Here is an 18303-nt window from a genome sequence, read left to right as displayed (position 1 = left end):
ATGTCTTTCAAATTTATACATTTATACACCTCTTAGTGAGTTTATTTTCTGAATTTGTTAAAAAGGGAAACTATAACTATAACTATCTAATTTTCAAATCCCTCAGAGACCTGAGAAGGAAATAATATTAACTGGGTAATCAGAAAGTGCAAACAAGCAACTTCTAAAAAATATGAGAAATGACAGAAACAGCTGACTGCCTGGACAGTCACCCAAGGTTCCTCTGCAACGTTGGGGCATCTATCTTTGGCCTATAGGCCTAGCATATCTGACAGACTCATTTGTGAAGCAGGATTTTCTAGAGAGCTTTCCTATCTTGTCTTGGCAAGGTTCGGCAGTCCTTTCTTTTGTGTCCTGCTTGTCCATTTTGGACAGCATACTGTCAGCAGTCAAGGCAAGGGCATTTTCTTACCCGGTGGCTAACTTTTGCCACAAAGAAAGTAAACTCCATAAGGAGTTTCTTCAATGCCCATTATCTTCTCTGAAGTACATTGGTGCTGCCATGAGCAGACATGTCTCATAGTCATAAAAAAAAAATCTATGTTATTAAAATATCTTAGTGCTGGAGAGATGGCTCAGTGGTTAAGAGCACTGGCTGCTCTTCCAGAGGACCTAGGTTCAATTCCCAGCACCCACATGGCAACTCACAACTGTCTGTAATTCCAGTTCCAGGGGACCTAACACCCATGGCAAAACACCAATGTACATAAAATAGAAATAAAAAAATATCTTAAATGTCATATTCTGCAGATCTCTAAAGTGTTTGAAGATGACCTGTACATCTAAGATATATCTCTGACATTGAAAACATACCTAACATGACTACAAGTTCAATTGTAATGTCTAACTACTAACTTTCATTTCTTTATAGCTTAATAGTTGGTAATAATAACTTTCAAGGATTAGCAAACTGCATTACATTGTTAAATGAACTGTATAGGTACAGTACCTTGAACAAGATTAGAAATATACATACAGTATTTTCTAACAAAATTAATCTCAAATTTGTATTAATATACAAAATTTGTATACAATAAAGAAAAATCTAATCCAATGTAAAATATTTAAAACAAGTAGTTCCTTTTTAAAAGTAGATTCAATAATCTTCTTTTTTGTCTTATCATATCTATATCCTCTCTTTTCTCTTTTCAGCATAGATTCAATAATCTACCCTTTTATCCTATTATTTCTGCATCTCTTTTTTTTCAGAATAGATTCAACAATCTACCTCTTATCTATATCCTCTTTCTTTTAAACAAGAACCCTAAATCTCCTTCACTTAGCTTTTTTTCCTGACTATCATCAATTAACAACTTGTAACCAATCATCCTAAACAATGATAATTATTCATAACCCATTGAATGATCAAAAACCACCAACCCCACCTCTTGGGAATGTGGGCATGGTGTTCTTAAAATTACTTCCTGCTGTCTGGGGGCGAAGGCATCTTTAGGGGATCCTGAAAAGAAAAATTTTGGGTTAATTGTCAAGTCCTGGGAGAGGTAGTTGTATAATTTGTTGTCCAGTCTCTGCATAATGGAAAAATGCAAGGCTTGTCTCAAGTCCTTGCTCGAGTAGTCTGTGAGGCTGGATCATCTCAGCTAGCCATCTTGAAATTGTCCTGCGCAGTTTGTAGTCCAAAGCCAATCTTTGGGTGGTGTTTGTCAGCTTAGTGATATTATCATCGTCTTGATAGTATCATTGTTGTGGGGCCCCATCATCATTTTGGAGACTTCAAAGTTACTGTTAGGCATGGTCATGGTTCACTGCAGAAAACTTTTAGTGCCTCCTCTGTGGTTTGGAGCAATATCAGTTGTATCTGTAGCAGATTCGTGTCTCACTGCCAGTCCCAAGTTTGTAATTCAACAGGTTCCATTCCTCTTCACTAAGATATTCTTGGATTTCAAATCTCTGTTAGCAATAGCTGGCTTTCCTTGGGTACCAACAATCTTCATGTGAAGATGGGCAAGACCACTTGCCATGGACAGAGCAGGTTTGATCATCCCTTCCACTGTAACAGTATATCTATTCAAGTAATCCAAAAGGAATCCATGCTCATGGTAATCCAACACTAGCCACAGCTGAGCCCATGTGCCATTGTCTTTGTTGTCTGCTGCTATAAATCCTAGGATGTTTTCATGGTGTAACATCACAGTCTGATAAATCTCTGCCTCTCAGAACCATGAATGTTCTTCCCTAGAAGAGAATATCTTCACAGCAACTTCTTCTCCCTGCCACTCGCCTGGCCAAACTTCTCCAAACCGACCTTTGTCAATGCTTTCTTGTAGCTCCATGGTCCTGGCAACTGTTCTCTGAACAAGCAGCAGTAAACCCTTTGTCCTTGGTAGTAGCCGCCACCAACATAATGAGAAGCAGCCGGCAATGCAGAGCAGCAGCCACCACCTCCATGGTCCTGCCACCTCCATTTGTGGCCCTGCCTGGCCCTGGTCACAGCTTCTCCTCAGCAAGCCTCCCAGACTGGCCTCAAACTGAGGATCCTCCTGCCTCCGCCTCCTTCAGCAAATCCTACTGGCATGTGTCACCACAACTGGCCATGTGCAGCTTAGACCTGAGTTGGGGACTGCAAGGTCACAGGCAAGCAACTTTCTTGTGAATCTGTGCCACAAATGTTGGGTGCCAGATGTATCATGGATTCCACTCTTGACTGGGTTTCCGGTACCGGCTGTAAATGATCTCCTAAGGTGGAGGCATGGAATCTAGTCATAAAGTGGTTGGCTACCCTATAACAGACTTGCCATTATTGCACCCATAGGCTTACCTCACATGGCTGTTCTGTATTGTTATACACAAGGTCCACAACTGAGTAAAGACTGTTGATAACAATTCTCACCCAACAGTCTGCATAGTACCTTCCAGCACCAGGAGAACTAATCATCAGGGAAGAAGCTGCCAGTCCAGTTTCGGCTGGATTTCTCTAAGTCCTGTGACCAAAGTGTGTGGCATTTTCAGCCATAGGGTCTTACCATCTAGTTCTGGCTGGCAACCTACAGAAGTGGAAACTGCCTGTATTATTTGGGGGATTTCTGGGACCTTCCTAGCTAACAACTTATAGGAAGCTAGCCCACACCTGACATGGGTTCTTTTTAATTACTAACCTGTATATTCTGAGAATGGCTTTTAAATTGGGAGATTTTTGAGGGGTTTGGCGGGACTAGTGAGATGACTTCACAGATTAAGGCACTTGTCATCAAATTTGGTGACCTGAATTTGATCCCAGGATCCACAGGGTAGAAGGAAAGAACCAACTTCCTCAAGTTGTCCTCTGACTTCCACACACATACTATGACACATGCATGAGCAAGTACACACACATGCATAGTAAATAAATAAACAATAAACAAAGAAAATGTAAGAAAAATGTTAATAAAAACTTTAGGTTTTGATCACCTTCTCAACTCTCAGGCTTGCTTATATTTTTTCATGATCTATTACTTTTGATTGCCCCTCCCTGACTCCCCTCTTCCCCCATCTTTCTACCTTCTCCCTGCTTAAACATTTCCACCTCCATTAGTCTCCCTTCCACTTCCATTTCACTACCCCTCCTCCCCTAAAAGCATATTTCCCCTCTAGGACCAGGAGTGGGGTACATATTACTGAGTCATTGGCTAAAGGGCTCCTATAGACCACCACCAGCCCCCCCCCAAAAAAATCACAGGCTATTGATAGGTCTATAACTCTCTATAACCTAATGCTGAAGACACCACTTACTTATTTCATCAAACATGGAGAAAGCAAGCTGCTGCCCAACTAGAAGCTTCACTCCTACAGACTAGCACTTATAGAGCTAGAAGGTACTTTGCATACTACACGAGGAGAACATTTATCATCAAAATCACCCGGCTGTAAACCCTGTGACCTACGATTGTGACCTGCCTGCAAGATAGACTGATGCAATAGTGTATCAACGCTATAGAAGTAACCAATCGCTTTCTTTCTTTTTTCTTCTCCTCCAAATTGGATTTAAGGCCTACCACATGAGATGGAACCCATTCTTGACACTACTAAAGTGGCCCCAAACCTGAGACTAGTATTATTCTGCTAAATGATGATAGCAATAAAATTGCTTCTAATAACATGCCACTATACCCATCCATCAGTGCATCATACAACCCTCGTCAGAGAAGCTTCTTCTCGAAGTAGATGGTAATTAATGTGGAGACTCACAACTGAACAGCATGCAGAGTGTGAGACACTTTGGAGCATTCAGTCCTAAATGGGAAGTCTTTATTAAATTCCTCCCCTCGACACTCAGGGATCTATGCGGAAAGGAGATGGAAAGCTTGTAAGTGCCAGAGATGGTGGATTACTACAAGGAAAAAGTATCTTCCAGACACAAAAAGGCTGATACACATATAAACTCACCAAGACTTTGACAGCAGGTATAAGACCTTCATAGGTTCAAATAAGACAAAATCCCAGTACTAAAAGGAGGAAATAGACACAAAGTCCCATCCCTAACTAAGAAGCTATTTGAAATTGATATCTATGGGGTTTTCTCCAGAAGAATATCACTGGGTATATAAACCACACTCCATGGCAGGTCCCATGCCCAAGAGCAGTTGGCCAACAACACCATGGTTTTTTATGCACTTTTGGTTTCTTTTTTTTTTCCTTATTTGGATTTTTGATAGTTTATTTATTTTAATTTCATTTTGTTGGGTTTTTTTTTTAACCTCTACTTGGCACTTTCCTAGTTTTTTGGGCTCTATACACACTCAACTCCCTCATAAATATACATATATAAAAGGTCTACGCTGGGGATATGGTTCAGTTGGTAAAGTGTTTGCCTACTGTTGTGTTACTGTGATAAATTTCCGTGATTGAAGTGAGTTATGAAAGAAAAAGTCTATTTTGGCTTATGGCTCCAGAGGAAGAGTCCATAAAAGCAGGAAGCTGAGCAATCACATCTTCAACCAAATGTAGAAAATGGAGACAGGAGAGTTGGAGACATAGGCCTATTCAATCCCTTTGGAGTACAGCTGATCACGAATCCTAGAAATCAGATACTGAGGTATTTACACTGTTACGATTTAGCCAACCCGAATTAGAATGCTGGTTGAGTTCTTTACTTATTTACTTACTTATGTGATCTTTCTTCTTTCAGTAGAAATGTTTGCAGTGTTGGCAGGGGTGAAGTTATAATAGGGTTGAAGTGTCATTTTCCTCTGTTAGACTGGCAGTCAGGGCACCAGGCTCTATCCTCAGTCTTCCCGAGTGAGTAGAATACTGTCTGCTATAACTGTTATTATCCATGGGAGAACTCACAACTAAAATAGAACAATAGTCAATTATAAAACCACCGTTCCATAAGTGCTGATCATTTTAGAGTAAAGTACTGTGTGTGCTAATACATTAGTTACAAGGGTATGACTGGAAAGGAAAAAAAAAAAAAACACAGTAAAACTAGTAACAGGTACTGAGAGAAAAGTATAAGGAAGTAAGAAGAAAGAGAAATTGTAGGAGCAAAACCAAGTGGGGAGCAGGGAGATAAAGGGGTTTAAGTTAAAAGCTGACTGAAGAAAAAGGTAGAGACGTGTTATTAAACAACATAGAATAATCCTGTCAATTCAGAGGCTAAGGCACCAGCACCCTGTAAACCAAGCCAGACTATAAACCAAGCCAGGCTGTGACAGAAACAGCCACACACACACACACACACACACACACACACACACACACACACACACACACACACACACGGAGGAAGGGAGCTAGTCTGTTAAAATGTATTGGATATTAAACACAGACAAAATAAATGTAGAGGAAGAGACCTGGATGGAGATATGGGAGATGAAACTGACTGGCCCAACCATTGGCTCACGTCTGACGCTCTCAAATTCCCCAGGTTGGAATGCTGTCCCACCTCTCAAAGGTCCTCTAAAGTGGCAGTCATTGTAACACAAGGCTGGCTTGCTTAACTTTTGTTTCTCCTCTTATTGTAGATCAGCACCAAAAGGTTAATTCAGCAGAAGTTTGAAATTTTATCAGCAGACATCAGTGACCTTCACTTCCTTTCACATCTACGAAAAAGTGAGCTGTCTTAACCCTCGTGATGCGTTCCATCCTTTACCACCCCATATCTCACTCTCCATTCCTGGCCAAGCTGTCAGCCTATATCTACTCTTGACTCACAGACACCACCTGACTTGAGTCCTGACTTCAGAATTCCAGTCAGCTGGAAAGTGCCCTTGGGAAAGGGCATTGTTGATCACTGGACACTTATAAAATGATAGCACTATGCTGGAGACTTGGGATACATCATCCAGGTACCTGCTTGTAATCCCAGTGCTTGGAAGACACAGTCAGGAGAATCCCTAGAGTTTGCTGGCCACCCAGTCACCAATGGTCAGACTGCAGATTCAGTGAGAGGCCCGTCTTAAAAATAATAATAAAACAGGAGGCAGAAGCAGGCAGATCTCTAAGTTTGAGGCCAGCCTGGTTTACAGAGCAAGTTCCAAGACAGCCAGGAATACACAGAGAAATCCTGTCTCAAAAAACTCAAAATAATAAATGATGATGATGATGATGATGATCATGGTGATGATGATGATAATGATGATGAGGAGGAGGAGGAGGAGGATGTGGGGAGACATTGAGGAAAATACTTGACATTGACCTCTGGCCTCTACATGAGGACACCAGAGAGAGAGAGAGAGAGAGAGAGAGAGAACTTTGATAGACTCCTTCGTGGCCTGTTTAGCTCTTGGTAAAATGACTTCATGGTCATCTCTGTACCTATCACTGCCCACTTCAGGAGTCCTGAGCCTGCACCTGTGGTGCAGGTCAATTGTTCCACAAGTCCTAGATCCAGTAAAATGCCAGTAGACCACCAAGACAAGAGAGGACCAACCCTCCCAGAGCAGCTCTGCACTATCATCACTCCCCATGCCCAGGACAGACTCTGAACCCAAAAATCATCTTCAGGGACACAATGCAAGTAACAGAATGTCTCAAACAGTCCAGTATTCCATCAGCTGTCACAAGAGCAAAAAGAAGTACACACAAGGATCTGTCTCTGATGCTCACCCCCTCAAGATCCACCTTAATGACATTTTCCTCTGCTCACAATGCCTCTTCCCATTCCCCCACCCACTTTTATCTCGCTTCTCAAGGGCAACAGCTCAAATACTCCCATCCTGGGAAAGCCCCTATGTCCATGCTCCTCTTTCCCACAGCATCTTGTACCCACCCCAATCTCCAATACAAACCGTGTGAAATGACCAGCTTGGACCTGTCTCTACCGCCTCACTAAGGGCAGGCAAACCTCATGTTTAAGCATGTCAGGTGTTTGCTCCCAGATGGCCCTCATTAAGGAAGGCCTTTGTGAGGAGAGCTGAGCTTGTGGAAAGGGAGAGGGAAGGAACGGTGGGTCTTCGGGAAGGGATAGTCTGTTCAATGGACTGCACATGTTTTCTCCATAGAGGGTAGATATCAAGGTGGAGTCTGTACAGATTTTCTAGGGTGGAGAAACAAGTGACCCCAAGCTTGCTACTAAACACCAGAGATGTCTCTGCCTCAGGTCTAGGGGCCAGAACCCAAAAGCCAAAGTGTCCAGACCCCACTCTCCTGTCTGGTCTTCCTTAGAATTTCCAGGCTGTCTGTGCATAGCTCCGATCTCTACCATCATCTTTATGTGGTCTCCATCCCTATGTCGGATGTCCTCTTCTGTCACTAGGTCACAGGCCTGCTCAACCTGCGATGATGTCAACTCTAGTTAATTACATCTGCGAATGCTAATCTTCCAAAGTAGGTCATGTGCACAGGTGCCCGTGGAGTAGGACTTGCCTGTATCTTTTTGAGGCATGTAATTTCACTCACTGTAGAAGCGACTTCCACCTCCAACAACCCCCAATACCTCCTCTGTCTTGCCAGAGGAAGTGACTCTGTTCTAAGGCTTCCCATCCATAGTCACTTCACAGCCCCCTGGGTACCAATGCAGCTGCTCATGGGCTGTGGCTGCTCTAAGGGTGGGTATATGGCTGACCTACATCTGCCCCTGTGTCTCAAAGCTGAGGAGAATTATAATTTCTATAGGCTTGTGAGCCATTCCCAGAAGCTAGAGCCACCAGTATCCTGTAAATGGAGTTACGAACTTGGATCCCAGTCTCCGATCTCATAGTATATGAAGTTGGCAGAAGCCTCAAAAGCAGTGTTTCATTATAAAGCATCTCCCTCTTCCCTCCCCCTGCCCCCCTCCCAATCAAAAGTACTTGCTATCCTTTTTTTTTTTTTTTTTGGTTTCGAGGGGAGAAAACAAAGAGTTACCGGAAGGGTTGAGCCCTTTCCCTGTGAACTTTCTCCAGCCAGGTGGTGTGGATTGGACCTCTGTGAGTCCAGTGTTAATCTCCCAGTTTCTCATCACCTTTCTCTCCTCCAGAGGCTCCTAATCAGGCAGGCCATGCTCAAAAGCGCACAGAACCCAGGGGACTCCAGACTTTCACTTCTGTGTGTGTCTTGGGAAGGTCATGTTACTCAGCAGTGTCCAGGTTTTTTTCCTAGGGTCTTGAGAAAAGGGAGGCAGGATTTCCCCTTACAGGGAACACACACTTCTACTGGCTTCTCTATGTGATTCTAGAAAAGACGTTTCCTAGGCAGAATTCACGCCACATCTCTACTTTGTATTCTGACAGTGAACAGAGTATAATCCACCCTCCCTGAAGTGCTAATCAACTTACTTGCCAAGTTCTTTCCTAAACAAACTAACTGTGCGCTTCTTTCTCCATAAGAAATACAGAACCCACTGCTCTGTGCCTTGCTGATGAGCCCCGAGACCTTCATTTCATTATCAGGCCAAGCCTGGCCTACGGGGAGAACTGCCCAGAATATCTAAAACCTTCTATTGTTGAAGTTCATTTCATTTCTTTTCTGTGTACTGCTTCCATTGTGATCGTGAACATGGACTGTATACCAAAATGCTACCAGACGGAAGAAAATACATGAATAAGATAATTTCAATGGTGAAAGAATACAAGCCTGCTTAAAATGCCCACTTTTCTTTTCAGATTTAATCACTCCTTGGTCTGTGCAAGCTTGATCGTCACCGATGGCGAATCATAAACAGGATCAGTTAATTTTTCCAGGAATATATGGAAAAACTTCTCAACTGTTCTGCATAATACATGTGGTCGGCTGTTCACACGCAGACGGGAAGCGAGGCTAGTCGGTCTAAGAGCAACTGTTGCACTGGATGCATAGGCGCTGTGAGAGCTGGGGAGGCCTCTCTGGGGGGGGGGGCGTCCTTTGGCCTGGCCCATGCCTCAGCAAGGCCCCTGACAACCCTGTGGATTCGACAGGGCTCATTTGCAGCTTCAAAGACAGGAACCGTTTAAATGCAGCCTCCACAGCAGTCGGATGTAAGAAATGATGATGACATTGACCTTTGCCCCTTATCTCAGCTGTGAGTCAGAGCACAAGCATCAAAGGGCCGAAACTTTAAGGAGATAGTGTTCATGTTCTGGTCTGAATTAATATGAGCAATATATATGCTTGTCCTATGCCCCATGACCACGCTGCAGTGATGGTGTAATTCATCACTCAAATGCAGACTTCTCTGAGAGCAAAGGAAGATGTGCTTTTAACGATTTCAGGAAAAATATTAATTTTTAGGACCATCTCAAGTAAATTTGGAAATGTCCAGCCATCCAACACCACTTCTCACTTTTCTTCCTCCTCAAGGCCCACATACCATCACCACCTCCACCACCTCATCCCTGGATGTCCAGTCCTTCAGACCTCCAATGACCCAGTGGGTAGTGATGACCATGGACCGGGGCTGGAGCGGGGACAGTTGGAAGCTGGTGGCTGCTACTTCTACAGTGCCTCCTCTTATTCTCACACTCAGATTCTCCCACCATCCCCATAGGGAAGTACACGGGGACAGCTGAGTGTGGACCTCGGCGGGTATGTTTGTGACCCCTGAATGGATTTGGGAAACTTGTTACCATCTGCAGCCTTCTCCTCATTACCAAGCCCTGCCTGACAACATGATAACCCACTCAACCCAGATGTGTCAAGGAACCTAGAAACATCTGAACTCACACTAGCCAACAGTATCAAACAACATTTCTGGCTGAGCCATGTCTAGCCTTGGAGATAAGACTAGATTTAAGGTCATAGATGTGGAAGAACCCCTGAGAAATATAGCTGCCCCATTCACTAATCCCAAAACAATGAGGTTCAGTCATTCAAAAATTATTCAGGAGAATAAATGTTGTTAGAATTGTTCTCAAACTAGAGCTCCCAAAGAATTATTTCAATAATTCTAGTTTTACGTTTGCTGCAGATCCAGGCAGCAGAAACTCCACGTATTTAACATGCTCTGTAACTCAGGGCTTGCTTTTCACCTGCCGACAGGGAGCACTCTCTGCGGAGCACTCCCACTTCTGTGCTCTTTCCTAACACTTCTGCCATCTGTGTTGTTTCATGAGGCTTCACAGTAGACGTACGAGGGTTGGTCCAGGAAGAATGGGTTTTCCACCTGTTATTTCCAGAGCCTGGTAACTTGACTCTGTTGAGACACCTAACTGCTGTCCTTGTTCATCTAGCCAATTCTTACCTTCACAACTTGTTTCTAAATACGGGATTCATTTCTAGAGTTTGAGGATGCCATATCCTGATATAAAGGGCTCCTAGGATTGTGGTTTCTAATCTCTTCCTTGGTTCACCTATGACATTTGGGTTCGTTATTACATCTGTATTAATTAAGCCAATTAAGAGGAAAGCCATCACAAAGAGATGAAATAGATCTATGAGAGTCTCGTCTAGGGAAAAATGTATAATCTCTTGCAATTACTAGACACTAAATTTGTTTAGTGACTTGAATTCATTTCAAGCCCAACCTGTCCTTTCAGAAAAAATGTCCACACATTTGCAATGTCTCCAGTGAGGAATCTTCCATCACTTACCTTGGAGTGAGAGCAGGATGGATGGTATCATTAGGAAGATTTTGCTTCCAGTCCATGCTTGTGATATATATGAAGCTGAGACCCTAGTGAGCACATGAATTATATCCTTAATGAGACCAGTTCTGTGGCCTTAAAAAATTATCATACTTCTTCAGACTTGGCATTCTCATTCATAAAACATTGGCCACAGATTAGAATTAGAGTTGACCTCTTGGGTCATAAATGTCATGAATTCCATTCCCACACTCAGACAAACAACATCATTTCCTTAAATTTGTAGAACACATTGTTCATATGAAATGCTCAAAATATATGCAGAAAACTACAAAGGGTATAAAATATTTCTTTGAAACCTAATGAAGAAAAAATTGAAGAAAAAGAGGAGAAGGAGGAAGAAAAAAATGAAGTGAATAAGGGAGGGAGGGAGGGAGGGAATGTTCAAATGCCCCATTTTAAGATTTCCCTAAGTCCTTACACTCCACCACCACAGACTTAACGCTATCCTGAGACCCTGTGCATCGTCTCCACCTTTACTTCTATACTTTGGCAATATGGACAGATGTTCAAAGACGATGACACCATTTTTGTGTATTTGTTCTGGGTGTCATACAAATGATGTCATGTTAAATTCTGAACTCCTCACCTCTCGTTTCAGCTTCCAGGAGGTTTGGAATCAACACTATTATTGGATGAGCCTGTGAGGTTTCTGTTGGCAGTTTATCTCATCTATCAAATCCTTTACCCCATTAATCACTTTTGTTCTCCTCCTGGGAGCTCACTTGGATTTATTCAATTTCCTTGAACTCTGCTGTTCCAAGTCATAATCTAAAAGTATATATTCTTGAAGTAGAAGGACAAATCTTATCCAGATTTTAAATATTAAATGAGAGTAGCAATTATGAAACGTGATTCCACTTTGAGGTGAAGCTTTCTCTAAAGAACTGGTAACAATCTCCTGTTTTCTTGACATGAGAAGCAATTTCCACGGGATGTAGAGTAAAGAACAATGGTTTCATTCCGTTTATAGCCAGTGTCTGTTGGGAAGGCTCCACGAATGGCTGGCTAAACACTTGGATGGACTGGTAAATTTCTCACACTTATTTATCAAGACTGTCTCTCTTACAAGGTAAGCACCAGGGAACTCTTTATCTTGTTGAGTGTGGTGGAGAATAGCAATGTATAATAGAAGTTCTGTGAAAATGGAGATGACAGTCTGTTCTAGATGCAAGACACTGGGGGAAAAGGACTGGGACAAATGAAAGCAGATTGTAACCTTTATTTGGACCAGAATTATACACCCTGTAATTATCAGACCAAAAGAAAATTAGAATCAGCATTATTAGATCCCCTTCAGCTAAAAATGGATGAGGGTGCTAACAACTGCTTCCTTCTGAACATCTCACATTAATACAATGCAATACTCCAACATCTGGCAGAATTTCACTTTCTGTGTTTTATAACTATTACTGTTGTAGGAATACTAAGAGTCCAGGCTATTGGATAAAATTATAGAAGCCAAGCCAAGATATGAACTCTAGCGGAGAGAATAATACTAACTGCTCAGAGAAGCTTCTGCCTAGATAACAGAAAATACTCCCAACACCAATAAGCTACAATGCTTCTGAAATAAAGACCAAATTAATTTTCCATCTGAGGAACATCTGCCAGATTGGCAGCTATTCACCTGGGAAAGGATGGTCTTCTCTAAGGCTCTAAGAAACTGGAAATGTGATTTTTGTTGTTGTTGTTGTTGTTGTTGTTGTTTTCTGATATAAGTCAAGAATTTAATAAAAGTTTGTTAAATAAATTATTTTCATTAGTTTGAACAAAATGCAAGGGTTAATTCATTTAACAATTTATATATTAATGTCAAAACGTAAGTCTATGTGCAGTTGCTCTTTAACCACTGACAGATTTACATCCTGAGGAACGCATTATATATTGAAAATATCCTACATCAGAAATGCATGGCACAATGGCTTGGAAATCAGTGTACTTACGGAACTACTTGCTTCTCCTCCTGATCATGTTGCTGAGAGGGCCCAGTATCACGAAAGTATGATGCCACTTACATCAGACTGGGTGGGGGTAGAGAGGAGTCATCTTTCAAAATTCAAAGCATGATTTTTCTATTTTATGTCTCAAAGTCAAAAACACCTTAATCCAACCATCCTATGGGGGTGGACAGGGAGGATGGGAGAGGGAGTGGGAGGGAGAGGGAGGGAGGAAGGGAGGGAGGGAGGGAGGGAGGGAGGGAGGGAGGGAGGGAGAGAAGGAGGGAGGGAAGGAGGGAGAGAGAAGAGAGAGAACATTCAAATCAGAGTCAGGTTCATCGGTGGAGAAACGCCAAAAGGCTCAGCATTCTAATGCTAAAAATGTCAAATATTAGGGTTTTTTAATTCATCTATTTATTTTATTTCTTGGCCATAGCCTCCCCCATCCTCCCCTCCCAGCCTTCCCTCCGCCCCCACTTCTACCTTCTAATACCCTCCTCTTCTGTCTCCCATGAGTATCAATAAAACACAGTGTGGTGGTTTGGAAGAAAATGGCCCCCAAAGGGAGTGGCACTCTTAGGAGGTACGGCCTTGTTGGAGAAAGTGTGTCACTATGTGGGCAGGCTTTGACGTCTCTTTTGCTCAAGTTTCCCTCAGTGTGACAGTTACTCATCTTCCTGTTGCCTGCCTATGAAGATGCAAGGACTCTTAGTTCCAGCACCACATCGTCTGCCTGCACACTGCCATGCTCCCCATCACGATGATAATGGACTAAACCTCTGAAACTGTAAGCCACAAACTCAATTATATGCTGTGGGATGGTCTGTATGTTAAATGTGTTGCTCTGATTGGTTAATAAATAAAACACTGATTGGCCAGTAGCCAGGCAGGTAGTATAGGTGGGACAAGAAGAGAGGAGAATTCTGGGAAATGGAAGGCTGAGGCAGAAAGAAGCTGCCAGCTGCCACCATGAGAAGATGTTAAGATACCGGTAAGCCACGAGCCACGTGGCAACTTATAGATTAATAGAAATGGGTTGATTTAAGGTATAAGAACAGTTAACAAGAAGCCTGCCACAGCCATACAGTTTATAAGTAATGTAAGTCTCTGTGTGTTTACTTGGTTGGGTTTGAGCAGCTGCGGGACTGGCGGGTGACAGAGATTTGTCCTGATCATGGGCCAGGCAGCCGGGGAGGAGGCTGAGGGCAGGAGCCACCCAGGCTTTTGGGATTTGCCCCACGTGAGCGCCAGATATTGGTGAAATTATTTAGGCCACTCTACGTAGTTAAAAGGAGATTTATTTAATGGCGTAACTTACAAATTAAGGGATAGGTAGGTCGCGGGGTCTGGGGAAGGTGTATCACAGTCCAGCGGTGTTCTCTGGAGCTCTCCTCTGTCTACCTCCACCATCCAGCGTCCTGGAACCAAGCGAGCGTTCCCGATCCGGATCTCGGGTCCCCAGGCGCCTCCCTTGGCCCCGCCTTGTAGGCGTGACAGTTGCCGAAGTCTCAATGGGGGTTGGAACTTCCAGAACAAAGCTGGAATGGCTACCCACTACAGAGCACAAAGAAGTGGAATGGAGCTAAATCCTATGTTCAAGGAGATGAATGGATTGAGATGGAATATAGGGAGTGGTGACCTCAGGGCAAGATCCCACCTAACTAAGTTTCCAAATTGTGTGAAGGAACTAAAGAAAAGCTTAGAGCCAAGTGTGGTGGGGCACACCTTTAATCCCAGCTCAGCAAAGGCAGAGGCTGGCAGTACTCTGAGTTTGAGGCCAGCCTGGTCTACAGAGCAAGTTTCAAGACAGCCAAGTTTAGGCAGTGAAGGACAGAAAGCTGGTGAAGAAGTAATTGAATGAAGGGGCCATGTTCCTAGCCCAGTAAGCAGCAGAACTTGGCAGCTTCAGCCATGTGGTTCTCGATTTAGAGTTAAGGATAGTAAAAGGAGTTATGGAATAAAGCTACTGAGGCCAGGCCTGTGTCAGGCGTGTCCCTGAATGGAGGCCTAGTAGAGAGGCCATTGTGTGAAGCTGTGAAGTTGAAGCCTGGATTGCCTTGGAGAACCCAAGATGTTAGAGATGCCAGAGTTATGGGATACCTGCTGAGGAGAGCTGCTAACAGGGAGTGGAACCAGCCCAAGAGAAAGAAGTGTGTTGCAGTCAACAAAGCTGAACAGAGTTGGAGATCTGAAGAGCATTTTAACATTAGACATGAAAGATGCAGAGTCTGGAGTTTGCCCAGCTGGTTTTTGGTCTTGCTTTTGTCCAGTATTTCCTCGCTATGCTCCCTTTCCTCCATTTTTTAATGGTATATCCTGTGCCATTATATGTTACAAGTATGTGATCTGCTTTTTGATTTTGATTTTTACAGGGGAATTACAGTTAAGAGATTTCCATGCAGCTCTGAAGAGACTTTGGACTTTAGATCTTGAAACAAGTTTGATAATGTTGTAAACCATGGGGACTTTTGACGTTGGACTGAATGGCTATAAGCCTTTGGGGGCCAGGGAGTAGAATGTGGTGGTTTGGGAAAAAATGGTCCCCAAAGAGAGTGGCACTACTGGGATATGTGGCCTTCCTTGTTGGAAGAAGTGTGTCACTATGTGGGCAGGCTTTCGGGTCTCTTTTGCTCAAGCTTCCCTCAGTGTGACAGTTACTCATCTTCCTGTTGCCTGCCTATAAAGATGTATGGACTCTCAGCACCAGCACCACTGTATGCCTGCACACCACCCCACTCTCCACCATGCTGATAATGGACTAAACCTCTGAAACTGTAAGCCATCACCCCAATTAAATGTTTTCTTTATAAGAGTAGCCATAGTCATGGTGTCTCTTCACAGCAATAGAAAACCCAAACTAAGACACATGGCATATCAATTGTCATCAGAAAGGTGCCATCCAGCAACTGATGGAGGCAGATGCAAAAAAACCCACAGCCTAACATTAGGTAGAGTTCGGGAATCCTGTGGAGGAGGAGGAGAAAGGAGTGTAGGAGCCAGAGGGGTCAAGGACACCTCAGGAAGGCTCACACAATCAACTAACCTGGGCTCATAGGGGCTCTTAGAGACTGAACTGACAACCAGGGAGCCTGCATGGGACTGACCTAGGCACTCTGCATATATAATACAGTTGTGTAGCTTGATCCTCCTGTGGGACTCCTAACATCAGAAACAGGGGTTGTCTCCAACTCTTTTATTGGTTTTTGGGACCCTACTCCTCATACTGGGTCACCTTGCCCAGTCTTGACACATGGGGAGGTGCTTAGTCTAACTGCAACTTGATATGGAAATGTGTTTTTTAAAACGTGAATTAGTAACCAGGAGACTACATCAGACAAAGCACTGATTTACACTGTTAAACAATGTGCCATCCTGCATCCGAGCCTCCAAAATCAGAATGCCAAGAGAAAGACTTCTGTGAACACCTTTCCAGTCTATCAGCAGAGTGACAAAATGCCCCTGGAGATCAGAAATGATGGACTTTCTTAAGCATGAAGAAGCAATCTTCATGCATGAGGGAGTGTTTCTGATCCCCTAGAAGTCAGGGAAAGGAAATGCAACCTCGCTTTTACTCCCACACAATTTCCCCACCATCCTCCAGCATTCATTACTGCACAAAGCATGACTTGGACTGTTTCACTGATAGGAAGAGTATCATTTAAAATGTTTAAATATATTGATTTAATCTCGTCCTTCTGTGACTATGATAATGGCTAATATTTATTGGTCATTCCTTCTATAAGGTACTGTGGCTAAGGACTTTATTTCTGGAGTCCATATCATCTTCACTGTAATCTATATAAATAGCATGGAGGAATGTGAAGAGATAAACCATTATAAATTGACTTAGTAAAAAAATAATAACAATAAAGTAAAAAGTCCACAGCCAGCTTACACAGGGCTCAATGCTAAGAGCTACTATTCTCTCCCCCTGGCTATATTCTCTGCTTGGCTTGAGCCAGACAATCCAATGCCAAACCTTACTTCTCACGAGCTTCCAGGTCAAATGTAGAAATCTTTTCCATCATTTTTGGCAAATGACCCTGGTTCTAAGCAGATTGCACTCAGGCCACAGACAGTGTCATTTTCTCAGGCCCAGTGGCCATGATATACCCTTAAGTAATAAAATGAGTTCCACCAGAGCATCTCAGCTGAAGACAGAAAGAGAGATGCTGAGGAGGAAATCCCAGAAAGCAAGGTGGATGCTGGGGAAATGACTGCTACAATTTTTTTCTTTATTTTCTTTCTTTAAAAAAAAGAAAAGAAAAGAAAAATAATACAGAAAGGTTGAAAATATTCTAGGTGAGAAAAATGGCAAGGTCCAAAAGTGTAAGCACAGTCTTACTACCAAGCCAGAGCTGATTACACCAGCAGAATACAGACACACTCTGTAGGGGATTGACTGCAGGGTTTGAATAACAAAACCCACCTATAGGTGTTCAAGCTTCCAATATGAAATGGCATCATGTTTGTATGAAACCCAACACGTCTTTCTAATGTGCTTCAAATCATCTCTAGATTACTTATCATTTCTAACGTATTATGAAGAGCTAAGTATAGAATGTTCCTATAGTTTAGGGCATGAAGACAATGGAAAATGCCAACCCAATTGTTTTCCAAAAATACACACATACATACATAAGTTTTTGAGTCAGGGTCTCCTGTATCACACCCTAGCCTCAAATTCACCTTCTAGCTGATCTTGAACTCTTGATCCACCTGTCTCCACTTCCCAAGTGCTAGAATTACAGGTATATACATACCATCATCCCTGGTTTATGTAGTGCAGAGGATTGAATTCATGGCCCAGTGCATGTTAGGCAAGCACTCTGCCAACTAAGCTATATCCCAGCTCTAATATTCTGTGTGTTTCTTTGGGTTTTTTTGTTTTGTTTTGTTGAATCAGGGTCTCTTATAACCCAGGCTGTCCTTAAACTTGCTATTTAGCTAAGGTTGGCCTTGAATTCCAACTCTTCCTGCCTTTGCCTCCCAAATACCATGAGAAGCTCTTCTCAAGTACTTTTGAGTCCTGTTGGCTGAATCTGTTCTGTGGAACCCACTGGTAACAAGAGCCAACTGTACTGTGACTGAATGGAAGGAAGCCCCTCTAAAGCAGGATGTCTAAAATAGGAGAGTCCTTACAGCAGACCTACAGTGCACTCCCATTCAGTTAGCAATAGTCATTATAGAGACTTGAAGAAATGAGGTGAAAAATAATTGTGAAGAAAGAAGCTTTCTGGAAAATTTGAAAGATGGATGAAGAGATGTGATTGAATTTTGTCTTCCTGCTTCACCCCTGATGTCTCCACATTATTGATGCTGTTTGGCTTCAGAACGAGGAAAATTGAGGGGCTTTTATGAACTTCCCTATACAGACAGGTATG

At 42.9% G+C, this 18303-nt stretch overlaps 1 pseudogene; it reads right to left on the bottom strand.

The window, feature by feature from the left end:
* Positions 1-1533: 1533 nt before the first annotated feature.
* LOC131904742 (TGF-beta receptor type-1-like) lies at positions 1534-2426 on the bottom strand (annotated as a pseudogene).
* Between the last annotated feature and the right edge of the window lie 15877 nt (positions 2427-18303).

This window comes from Peromyscus eremicus, chromosome 2 (genome assembly GCF_949786415.1).
Source record: "Peromyscus eremicus chromosome 2, PerEre_H2_v1, whole genome shotgun sequence".
Taxonomy (NCBI): domain Eukaryota; kingdom Metazoa; phylum Chordata; class Mammalia; order Rodentia; family Cricetidae; genus Peromyscus; species Peromyscus eremicus.
Note: the sequence above shows the minus strand (reverse complement) of the source record. Positions and strands in the feature narration are given on the sequence as shown.